The sequence below is a fragment of the Erinaceus europaeus genome, chromosome 17 (genome assembly GCF_950295315.1).
Source record: "Erinaceus europaeus chromosome 17, mEriEur2.1, whole genome shotgun sequence".
NCBI lineage: Eukaryota > Metazoa > Chordata > Mammalia > Eulipotyphla > Erinaceidae > Erinaceus > Erinaceus europaeus.
The window spans coordinates 72,310,885-72,323,800 of NC_080178.1; the positions used below are offsets into that span (position 1 = coordinate 72,310,885).

The 12,916-nt window shown below is 43.9% G+C and overlaps 1 protein-coding gene across 15 annotated transcripts in view; it reads right to left on the reverse strand.

Annotated features, from left to right (window-relative positions):
- The window catches only part of NAV2 (neuron navigator 2), a 762,517-nt gene that overhangs the window by 98,816 nt on the left and 650,785 nt on the right, over positions 1–12,916 (reverse strand). The gene's annotated exons all lie outside the window — the stretch shown is intronic.

Below are 12,916 nucleotides of genomic sequence, written 5' to 3' on the forward strand. Positions count from 1 at the left end.
GAGGAAACCAGGGGTCTGGTAGAGCTTCCCAGGTGAATGAAAAAGCAACTGTGTCCATGTCTAGGAGCAGAGATTGTGATCTTCAAGAGTCCCAACTGAAGTTAATCATTCACCTATCGCCCCCAAGGGCACACCCACATGTGGAAAACTGCTGTCAGCATCTGCAGGGGGAGTGGTGTGCAGAGGCCAGGGTGGGGGAGGGGCGTGTAGGGAGGCAGCTGGAACCGGATTTATCCAGACAAAAGTCAGGATGGACCTGGGTGGTGGCTGACTAGATGCTTTAGGCCATTCATTCTACTTTCCTTTACTAGAGCACTGCTCAGTCTGGGTTTAAACCTGGAATCTCTGGTGCTCCAGGCAGGAGAGTCTGTCATGTAAACCCCTGTACTATCTCCTCGCCTTCCCTTTCCCTTCAGCACGGTCCTTGGGGCTGCACCGTCTTTACGTGACTTATTTTATTGAGAATAAGGTGACCTTTGGGCTAACTGGGATGTACCTGTCTATATGCAGACATTAAATATGTACATTTGGTGAATATGTATAGAGGCATACAAAATCATGTGTGTGTATGAACACATACAGACACAATTCAAAATATTCTAGTTTGCTACAATTGTTCCATGATTTTAGCATGTAAAAATCCAGATTAACCACCAAGATAAGCCAATTTTTATTAACCAACTTCTTTATAAGGACAACTTACCTGCACATGACACTGTAGCTTTATTGGGGGTGGGGTGTCTTAGTCCCTTTTCAGTGGCTAAAATTAAAATTATATCTTTAATATGAATATAAATGTTTTTAAAGCATTTTAAACATGTTTTTATTTTATTTATTTTGGGTAGAGACTGAGAGAAATCAAGAGAAATAGGAGGGTAAAGAGAGAGAGAGAGATACCTGCAGCACTAATTCACCACTTGTGAACTTCTCTCCGGCAGGTGAGGACCAAGGATGTGAACTGAGATGCTTGCATATTTTAACAGGTGCACTCTACCAGATGTGTGTCACCAGGCAGCCCGAATGTGCGTTTGTTTATGCCTTAACTCAACTGGCTGATATTTACTGAGCACTTGTCATGTGCTTAGTGAGGTCTATTCCACATGCTGAGGATACAGTAGCCAATAAAATAGATTAAAAACTTCCTTTTCTTTCTTTCTTTCTTTCTTTCTTTCTTTCTTTCTTTCTTTCTTTCTTTTTTCCTGATTACTACTTAGCTCTGGCTTATGGTGGTACAGGAGATTGAACCTGAGTCTTTGCATAACCATTATGCTATCTTCCCTGCCCCCCCCAAAACTTCTTGAAACTATAAATGAGAGAAAATGTGAATTATACAGTGTTAGTGCTAAATGCTGAGGAGGAGAAAATAACAATGTTGAGAAGTGCATGTGATGTATCAAGGTGGGAGAGGCCTACAGTTATACAGAGGGTGGCTAGGAAAGTTCTGTTGAGGGAATGGTTACTGCCACAGACCTGAAAAGAGTATGAGCATAGGTCATGCGACTATCCAGAGCAACAGCCCCTCCACCCCACCTCCAAAGAAAAGCAGGGGCAGAAAACTGTCAAGAGACTTGCATGTCTGAGGCTCTAGGTTCAAGCCCCAGAACACCTTACACTTTGTTGGTGCTTCTGCTTCTCTCTCTTCCAATAAATGAAATAAACCTTTAAGAAAAATCACATTGGCTGGGGATTGGGCAAGTAGCACAGCGGGTTGAGAGCACATGGCGCGAAGCGCAAGAACCAGCATGAGGATCCCGGTTGGAGCCCCCGGCTCCCCACCTGCAGGGGGATTGCTTCACAGGTGGTGAAGCAGGTCTGCAGGTTTCTGTCTTTCTCTCACCCCTCTCTGTCTCCTCTCCTCTCTCAATTTCTCCCTGTCCTATCCAACATCAATGGCAACAATAACTATAGCAACAACAAGGGCAACAAAAATGGGGAAAAATGGTCTCCAGGAGCAGTGGATTCATAGTGCAGGCACCGAGCCCCAGTGATAACCCTGGAGGCTAAAACTAAATAAATTAATAAAATAAAATAAAATAAAATAAATCAGAGTGGCCACAGCGCAGGACCTACAAATATGAGGTCCTAAGTTTGATCTCTGGCTCTGATTCTCCCGCTCTGTCGTTAATAAATAAACAAACAAATCTCTCTGTTTTTTAAGAAAACAAAAAGGATATAGTACAAAGGTCTGAGATACTACTTGCACTTCTGTTGTAAGAACAGGGAGCGTAGTGTGGTTTGAGCAGAGTGAGCAGTGAGCCACGGGGAGTCTGAGGAAGAAGTCAGGTCAGAGAGGAGATGGAGCATGGAGGAGGCCTGATGCCCAAAGAGCAGGCCTGTCCCTATTGGCACCTTGGCTTTTACTGAAACAGGGTGAATAAACACAGTCTCTTCCTATCTAAAAATTCCTGTAAATCTCATATGTCCTAAGTAACAGGCTTGATCAAGACATCTTTATAAGAGCAACTTTACTGCACAAGACTCAGTGCTTTAAAAGGGTGTGTGTGTGTGTGGGGGGGGGTGTCTTGGTACCTTTTCTGAGGTTGAAATTAAGAATCTTTAATATTAAATATTGAATTCTTTGTAGCTACAGATGAAAATTTAGCCAGGATTTTCCTATGGCATGAAAGACAACCATCAGTGTAACCAGGAGGCCCAACAGGAGGAAAGAAAAAAGAAGGTAGGCCAGCCAACTCTAAGAGATGCCCTTTGGCCCTTTGGCTCTTTGCAAAAGCCAGTGTTTCCCTGTCATTTCTGACTCTAGCTTATACAAACAGACAAATTTCTCACAGATTCAGGGTCCAACATTTTTTTCTCAACAGAAATAAAGTTCACTATGCTCAGGTACACAGGTTAACTCACAGAACCATTTTTTTCCCAGAGTTATCACTGGGGTTCGGTGCCTGCACTATGAATCCACTGAGGCCGTTATTTATTTTTATTTTTATTTATTTTTATTGGATAGGACAGACAGAAATTGAGGGGAGGGGAAGATAGAGAGGGAGAGAAAGACAGACACCTGCAGACTTGTTTCACTGCTTGTGAAGTGACCCTCCTGCAAGTGGGGAGCCAGGGGCTCCAATCAGGTCCTTGGGCTTTGTAGCATGTGCATTTAACCTGGCACACCACTGCCTGACCCCCCAAAAAGCCACAGATAAACTCTCTCCAGGTGCAAAAACTGTAGAAAAATCCTCAGGGTTGGGGGAGAGAGTATAGTGATTATAAACAGACTCTCATGCTTGAGGCTCTCAGTTCCCATGTTCAAGTCCCTGTACCATCATAAGCCAGAGCGAAACAGTGCTCTGGCCAAAAAATAAAGAAAGAAAGAAATAAAGAAATAAAGAAAGAAAGAAAGAGAAAGAAAGGGAGAAAGGGAGAAAGAAACCTTTCATCTGGAATAGAAAGTGAAATTAGAAAAAACAAAATAGGGGATGGGGTATAGCATAATGGTTATGCAAAGAGACTTTCACACCTGAGGCTCTCAAGTCCAGGTTCAACCCCACATACTGCCATAAACAAGAGCTGAGCAATGCTCTGGAAAAAAAAAGAAAGAAAGAAAGAAGGAAGGAAAGAAAGAAAGAAAGACAGAAATAAAGAAGAAAAACAAAATCAGTGAACAAATCTATGTTTACATATTTACTTATTTTGCTACCAGGCTTATCACCGAGGCTTAGTGCCCACATGATAACCCCACTGATGCCAGCAACTCCTTTTTGGTTTTCTCTTTATTTCCTTATAGAGGCAGAGAGAAACAGAATGGAGTAGGGGAAAAAGAGGCACCTGTAGCACTGCTCCACCACTCACGAAGCTTTCTCAGTGCCAGTGAGGAGGACCAGTGGTTTGAACCTGGGCCCTTGCACAAGATTGCATGTGTACACTGCCAACGGTGCCACTGCCTGACCCAGATGTTCCCTTATTATTTTTTTAAAGGGTAGAGCTGACTTTTTTTGTTTTGTTTTGTTAATTTTTGCTGTCTTTATTTATTGGATAGAGAAAGCCAGAAATCAACAGAGATAGGGGCTATAGAGAGGGAGAGAGACAGACACCTGCAGCCCTCTGCAAAGCCTTCCCCCTGCAGGTGGGGACTGGGGGCTCAAACCTGGGTCCTTGCACACTGTAATGTGTGCGCTTAACCAGGTGTGCCACCACCAGCGCCTTGTTCCCTTATTTTTAATGAGCACTTTCATGAAATCAATATTGGGGTCGGTGATACTATGCAGCAGAAATCGCAGTTGAATATATGTGAGAACCTGGGTCCAAGTCCCTAACCACCGCATAAGAACACCTACATAGGAGAGGCTTCACAAGCTGTGGAGCAGTGCTGTGGTGTTTTTCTTCCTGTCTTTCACTTTCTGTCTTAAAGGGAAAAAAAAAGCCCCAGATGAGTGGTAGAATCAGGCAGGTGCAAAGCTGAGAGGGGTTCAGGTTTTAGTGGGTGTGTCATATTTGATTCTTCTCCCACAACTCTGATTCATAGATTTTTCTATTACATGATACTTTATGGTACTTATGAATGGATCTACTCTTCTTTTATTGGCAGTGGGAGGGGCATAAGTGTTTATTATCTATATTAGTAAAACAATCCAGAAAGCCCCTTGAACAGGACTGCTATCTGCTTCTGTGCTGAGCAATCTATTCCCAAGGAAGACAAACCAGAGAGCTGAACATTCTAAACAGTCTTTTGGGGGACTTTTTGGCATTTTCAAGTACTCTAGCTCAGTGGTTTTTCATCTTTTATTTGGTCACTTAACCGAGAGTCTGGTAGAACCTCGGGACTCTCTCCTGTGAGAGAAATACATCGGCATCTGACAGAAAATCTCAGGGGACTCACTGATGCTCCAAGGCCTATCCCTGAACCACAGATCAGGGGTGGCTGACTCCACAGGCTCAAACTGCTTCCGCTGTAGGACTTCTTGGTTCTTTAGTTCAGGAGTTAGTCTTAGCTCATCTGGGCCTCTTCCTTCTCACTTGCTAATAATAGAGCAAAGAGAGAAGACAGACAGGCCCTCCTTGGTAGACTGACAACAAGGGGAAGAGACGGGGTGAAAAACAAGACCTGTGAAAATGAGAAGCATGGCACTGCCTTCTGTGGGATTTCGCTGAGAGCTGCAGCAGACACACTGAAGTGTGAGGAGGGGAGAAACAGTCCAGGAGTCCTTTGCCAAGCCGTCCAAGCACAGGGGTGAATGCTCAGGGATTTGTGACTTTTAACAAAAACTCTAAGAAACCATGCAGCTTTGGGGTAGAAAGTGAACAACATTCAACAGTCACTCACTCAGTGCTCAACCTGGTTCAGACACCTAGCTGACTGGGCACAGGGAGTGAAAAGAAAATGCCCGATGCCGATGGCGTTGTTAACTAGGAAAAACAAAGGATAATCATTCTGGACATCATGGTAAAAACCATGAAGGAAATAAGCAGAATGCTGGGAAAGAGAGTCACATACTTTGACTAGAATGGTCAGGAAAGGCATCTCAGGAAATAACCCTCAAGCTACGATGGATGTGAAAGATGACAGGGAAGCAGCCAGCCAACAGAAGAAGGGAAGCCAGGTTTCCCTGGAGGAGAGGGGACCACTGCGTAGGTCAGCACTGAGCGTCTGAGGAGCCTGAGGCTGGCTACCAGCTTGGAGCAGGGGTGAGGGGTGTCAGTGGACACAGAAGTCTGTCTCTGGAGAACCCCGAGCCTCTAGGTAACAAGTGCTCCTGTGAGGTGTCCACAGAGCTTTGGAGACATGTGTTCACATCTCCTGCCTTCTTTCTCCACTCCCTTGATTCCTTTCTGGGACTCAGGACCTAGAAGATAAATGAGAAGTTTCCCTTTCCTGCTGAGGCACTTCTGCAGCATCCCTGCTTCCCTTTGGTCCTGGGACAGTTTATCTGTTGCCTTTACAGCCATGCTGGGTTCCACCTAATTTCTGCTGAGGAGTCCAGTCACATTGCTAAAATAGAACGTGCTGCATTGCATTTCAGCTTCTGATGTTTTCTTGTGTGGAGTTGCAATTTCTGTTGCCCCTCAGCAGGCTAATTCCTAGGATTGTCTGAAGCCCATACTTGTGGGTTTTCACACAGAAAAGCACACACACACACATACACACACCTCTAAACAAAAGGCACCACTCATCAGGAAGAGTGTCTGATCTGTTAGTCTGCTTACTCACCCTCATGCTGAACCTGCAGTCAAAGGCTCTATCCATGAGCTATGCCCTTCCCCCTCTACACACACAAACTTTCTGAATTTGAACCCAGAGGCTTGCTAACAAATCCTGGGACAGAGGAGACTGGAGAAAATGACCACAGGTGCTAGGATCGTCAGCTTAAAATCACAACTGCAGATTTCCTGTACTCTAGCCAACATCAAGGATGCCTTCTCTAGACAGGGTGCCAATCAACTACACCAACCACAATGGCAGCACCCCCAAAAAAGGACACATGAGGCCAATTTTCTTCTAAGTGATAACAATTCAGATCCATAGACATCACTGGCCTACAACTTTTCATCCCATTTACTGATAATCCTCAGATTTGGGCTGGCGTGAACTACAGTAACACTCAAACATCCGGTGAGCCATGTCATTAACATGTTAGCCCAAAGTCCTTTATTTATCTGTTTTCTAAATTATTTTATTTGATAGGACAAAGATAGATTAAGGGTGGAGGGATATAAAGAGGGCCAGTGAAAGAGAAACAATGGCAGCACTGCCTCACTGCTAATGCAGCCTCTCCCCACAGAAGTGGACCCGGAGCTTGAACCTGGGTCCTTGCACATGGTAATGTGTGTCCTCAACCAGGTGTGTCATCATCCAGCCCTCCGAAGTCCTTTAATCACTTCTAAAACTTTGAGTCCTGGCCAAACTTAGATACATCCTTTAATTAAAAACCATGGTACAGTGACCAGAGCAGTGGCACAGTAGATAAGGTGTTGAATTCTCAAGTATAAGGTCCTGAGCTCAATTCCTGACATCCTATCATCACACCACTAGAGTAATTCTCTGGTCCTTCCTTTTCCTCTCATTAATGAATAAATCTTTAAAAATAAAGTTTAAAGGGGAGTCGGGCGGTAGCACAGTGGGTTAAGCGCACATGGCACGAAGTGCAAGGACCAGCGTAAGGATCCCGGTTCGAGCCCCTGGCTCCCCACCTGCAGGGGAGTCGCTTCACAGGCAGTGAAGCAGGTCTGCAGGTGTCTATCTTTCTCTCCCCCTCTCTGTCTTTCCCTCCTTTCTCCATTTCTCTCTGTCCTATCCAACAACGATGACAACAGCAGCAATAATAACTACAACAACAACAACAACAAAACCAAGGGCAACAAAAGAGAAAATAAATAAATAAAATAAATATAAAATTTTTTTTAAGTTTAAAATAATAAAGTTTTTAAAAGTAACAACAACAGAAACCATGATATAATGGCTTCTTCCTATATTATTTGTGACCATTGTTTTCAAAAGAATGGTCAGGTGGGGAGTCGGGCGGTAGCGCAGTGGGTTAAGCGCATGTGGTGCAAAGCGCAAGGACCCTTGGAAGGATCCTGGTTCTAGCTAGCCTCTGGCTCCCCACCTGCAGGTGAAGCAGATCTACAGGTGTCTATCTTTCTCTCCCCTTCTCTGTATTCCCCTCCTCTCTCCATTTCTCTCTGTCCTACCCAACAACAATAACTAAAACAATAAAACAAGGGAAACAAAAAGGAAAATAAATGAATAAATATTAAAAATTAAAAAAAAAAAAAAGAATGGTCAGGTGACAAGTTTACATCCAGCCACTGTGCTGGGGAAAGAGCAACTTGCAAGAAAGAAGGTTCTCTCTACCCTCATGGAGCTTATGGTCTGGTGCACATGGGAGTGCTGGTCTGCTTAAGAAAAAAAAAACACATCTCATTGCAATCCATGACAGATGCCATGAACGAAAAGGCTAGCAAGCTGTGAGAGTGTATTCTGGGGGAAAAGAGAAGGAAACTGTTCATAAAGTCAGAAAAAAAAAATCTGTGCTGTGCAATCTGGTGACGAATTAAAGATCTGTGTCTAGGGATAGCTTCCTACATAGTCAAATCTAAATGATTCTGTAAATGCCACCCCAATGCCCTTGGCTATAAAGGCAGTGTCCACTCGGAGGGTGCCACCTCTGATCCCTAGCACTGCAACCGCCAGATAGGCAGGCTCTGGTCCTTTCTCTCATCGATAGGTAAATAAACCATGAAAAAGAAAAAGAAAGGGAGTTGGTCAGGTGCTTTCAGGCAGCAACTTGTAAATAAGCTTTCTTGCATCTTTGGTTAGGGCAGTAAACATGGTTCTAAAAAAGAAAATAGGGAGTCGGGCAGTATTGCAGCAGGTTAAGCAGATGTGGCACAAAGTGTAAGGATCGGCCTAAGGATCCAGGTTCGATCCTGGACTCCCCACCTGCAGGGGAGTCGCTTCACAGGCGGTGAAGCAGGTCTGCAGGTGTCTGTCTTTCTCTCCCCCTCTCTGTCTTCCCCTCCTCTCTCCATTTCTCTCCATCCTATCCAACAACAACAACATCGATAATAACTACAACAATAAAACAAAGGCAACAAAAGGGAATAAATAACTATTAAAAAGAAAAAAGAAAATAGGATCCACAAACCAGAGCTGAGCAGTACCCTGAAAAAAAGAAAAAAAAAACAAACCAATGAAAACCAGACAGGCAAATCCAAATGGCAATCCATTTTCCCTAAAACAAAAAAGAACAATTAAAATAACTTAATTCACTGATTTTTTAAAAATTTTAACCAGATCCCTGATTGACTCTGGTTTCTGGTGGTATGGGGGATTGAACCTGGAACTTTGCAGCCTCAGGCATGAGAGTTTCTTTGCAGAATCAACATGCTATCTACCCCCCCCCCCCAATTCCACTGGTTCATAGAAACTACTTCTGTGATGGTGCTGTGGAGGCAAAGACAAAGGGAGAATACTGAGAGTTCACATCTTATCTTTTTTGCAGCTGGGCAATGACCTCTACTGAGAGAGACAGTGGAGAATAAACAGCTCCATGTTTCTTTGGCTTTTCCTATTGTGGCTCCAGCTGCTATGACATCTTTGAGCATGGCCCACTGGAAGGTCATATGAAGGCTGAGAAGGGAAATGTATGACCAAGCAGAGGAAGAGACTAGAGAAGAAACAAGTAGGAGCCAATCACGGGCAGCCTTGAATAGGCTGATGTAAACTAACAGTTGAGAGACCCTGCTTTATATTACTTCATGCACCCTGAATTCTCCCACTGGCCCCAGTGCTTCAGGCTCTCAGATCATAGAGACATACAGCAAAGCAGTGAGAGCACAACAGGACTCTGGGGTAGTGTCTCATCTCCCATCACTTTGCGACTTGGGCTAACTTACTCCCAAAGAATGGCTTTTAGACTGTTTTCCTGCTCAGCGCATAGACTGCCACCCCAGAGGCCTGAAGACTCCTCCGGTTTTATAAGTCTGCACACCTAGTTTCCCACTGAATTCCCTTTTCAAAAGAAAATTCATTTGTCTTGAGAATTTGAGTTTTGCTCCATCTGTCTTCAGCTATATAGGCAGGCTTTAAATTTACTGTGGATTTTCTATAAAATTTTTTTTTAATTATCTTTATTTATTGGATAGAGAGCCAGAAACTGAGAGGGAAGGGGGTGATAGAGAGGAAGAGAAACAGAAGGACACCTGCAACACTGCTTCACCACTCACAAAACTGTCCCCCTGTAGGTGGGGACCAGGGGCTTGAACCAAGGTCTTTGTGCATTGTGACCTGTGCACTCAACCAGGTGGTACCACCACCTGGCCCCAATTTACTGTGGATTTTCTAGGTGTTCAGTGTTATGTCAAATGCTGTGAAGACCTCACTCCATGGAACCCTCCTACACTCACTGTAAGAAAACATGTACTTGGGGGCCGGGTGGTGGCACACCCAGTTAAGTGCACATAGTATGAAGCTCAAGGAGGGCGGTGGCACACCCAGTTAAGTGCACACAGTATGAAGCTCAAGGAGGGCAGTGGCACACCCAGTTAAGTGAACATAGTATGAAGCTCAGGGATTCAGGTTCGAGCCACCACTCTCCACCTGCAGGGGGATTGCCTCACAAGCAGTGAAGCAGGTCTGCAGGTATCTTCTTCTCTCCCTCTCCCTCTTCTCTCTTAATTTCTCTCGGTCCTGTCCAACAAAATGGAAAAAATGACCACCAGGAGCAGTGGATTTGTAGTGCCCAGGCACTGAGCCCCAGCGATAACCCTGGAGGCAAAAACAAACAAACAAACAAATAAATAAAGTTCTTTAGCTATGATATTCCATTGTTTCCCTTCTTAGGTTTTTTGTTTGTTTGTTTGTTTGTTGCTTCTTGTTATCATGGGGTTTCATTACTCCAGGTTAATCTTTTCAGATAAAGACAAAACAGTCAGAAAGAGCTACTATAGTACCCAAGCTCCTCCTATTTGGCCGAGGGTGGGGGGGTGGAGGGTGGGGGGGGGTTGGGTTCAAGCTGGAACCTGGGCTGTGCTTGACAGCACATGCACTGCCAAGACCATTTATTCTGCCAACTCCCCTTCTTAGTTTATAAGGAATTAGAAAATATACAAAATATGAAGGATTCCACAACCTCTAGACCACAATCTTGCCTAAGTCAAAAGGGGAAAAGAAAAAGAAAAAAGGAAAAAAAGAGGTTAGTTTGGCAAAGAGCCCAACTCACTCTAGGTCTTTGCCTAGTGGAGAGACAAGCAAAAAAGTTACAGACTGGTTAGGAATTAAACTTCTCTCTTTCTTTCTTTCTTTCTTTCTTTCTTTTTCTCTCTCTCTCTCTCTCTCTTTCTTTTTTTTCCTCTCTTTTCTTTCTTTTCTTTCTTTCATGGTCCGGGAGGTGGTGCAGTGTATAAATCACTGGTCCTGAGTTCAATCCCCAGCATCATGTGTACCAGAGTGATGTTTGGTTTTTTCTCTCCTCCTATCTTTCTCGTGAATAATTATAATAAAAAAGGAACAGATTGTATGAATCTTAGCTTCCTCTTTAAAAAAACAAACAAACAAAACCTCCCGTCTTTACCACTGGACTCATACAGGGTGGTTATTTACAAATCTTGCTATGGGCTTAGAAAAACAACTATGTGCCAGGTATTTCATGTTGATATCTACCCACCCACTTCCATAGTGCTACAATAAGACTGATTTTATTAGCTTTGACTTGCGGATCATCTTCAACTCAAGGGAGATTAGGCAAAATACAAAAGGTTATATAGCTAGTAAGTATCAGCGAAAATCTGTATGCAAGTCTGCCAACTCTTAAAATCTAACTTCTTAGGATTAGGTTCTCCTCATTACTGAGTACTTATCGAGATATGTTAAACTGTCTGGCTTTATTTAACCCTTCTGCTATTCCTTTTGCAGGAGGTAGTATTATCCCCAACATACAGAAAACTGAGAAGCCACAGGTTAAATAACTAGTAGTCCAAGGCCATACTGTTAATAAAATACCAGTAAGTAGAGTGCATGCTTGGAATCCCCATGATCAGATCTGATTTTTTTTTTTTTTGTCTCTGGGATTATCTCTGGTGCTGGATGCTGGCTATTTTTTTTTTTTAATCTTGTTTTCTATTTTACTGGGTAGGACAGAGAAATTGAGAGAGGATGGGAGAATAAAGAGGGGGAGAGAAAGACAGACACCTGCAGACCTGCTTCACTGCTTGTGAAGCACCTATCCTGCAGGTGGGGAGCCGGGGTTTATACCTAGGTCCTTGTACATCGTACTATGTGAGCTTAACGGGGTGCACCAACACCAGCCTCCATCATCTCTGGATTTTTTATTTAAGTCTGAAGCTTGGCTTGGCTTATTGGGAACAATATTCTTCATCTCACTGCCTGTCACCTTGGTTCTTCTTCTTCTAGCGTTTGCGTCACCTTGGTGATAATCACCTTTGCCCATACCCCTTTTTCCCTCCCTTCCTCTTTATCTCTACAGGACAGGGTCACTCTATGGGTAGGTGGCAAAAAAGGAGTTCCTAATCATGTACTTTTGTTTAAGTTCAGAAAGAAAGAAAGAGAGAGAGAAAGAGAGAGAGAGAGAGAGGAAGAAAGAGAAAATTCTCACTTACTTTGGAGCACAGTGCAAACCAATACACATGCAGGTTCAGCTGCAGGAAGCTAGCTAGGCCTAGACAGAGACTCCATTTTTTACCCAGTTTCCTCCCCAGTGTGGTGCCAGGAACAATAGAGCATGGACACAGGAAGGGTGTGAATGGTTCATGGCAGCCCCATCGCCAACAGCCAGGAGATAGTATGTTCTTCTCTGCTGGCACCATGGCATCATCTGCATATACAAGTGTCAGAATTATAAGGAGAATATAGAATACAGGCTTTATTTGCAGTCCACACCAGTGTGCATATATTTACCTCTAAGAAAGGTCTTTGTATGTTGTTTACAAGAACAATAGGCGTAGAGTATTCCATGTTCAACATCAGGGAAAGAGTTCACTACATTGAGGCTCCTCTATACAATAAGTGACTATAGCTCCTCTGTAGAACACAGTGACTCACAAAAATGATGCTAGTGAATTCTGATAATAAAGAGTTGCAGCCCACCTCTCCAAAGCCCTGCCCCACTGGGGAAAGGCAGAACTAGGCTGGGGATATGGATCCACCTGCCAATGTCCATGGCCAGCAGAGAAGCAGTTACAGAAGCCAGACCTCCCACCCTCTGCACCCCATAAAGAATTTTGGTCCGTACTCCCAAAGGGGTGAATGATAGGGGGAGTAAACCGCAGGGCTCTGCATCCCCATTCCACCAGGACCCATAGCGTTTGTCACCAGGAATCTGGTTTTTATACCATCAATGAAAGGGAAGCAAATCTGAAAAACAACAGAAGAAGCCAGGCATGGTTTTGCTTATCTGAGAGGGAAGGAAGAGGAATAAAAGAGAGACGGGGGCTGAGTGCTAGTACACTA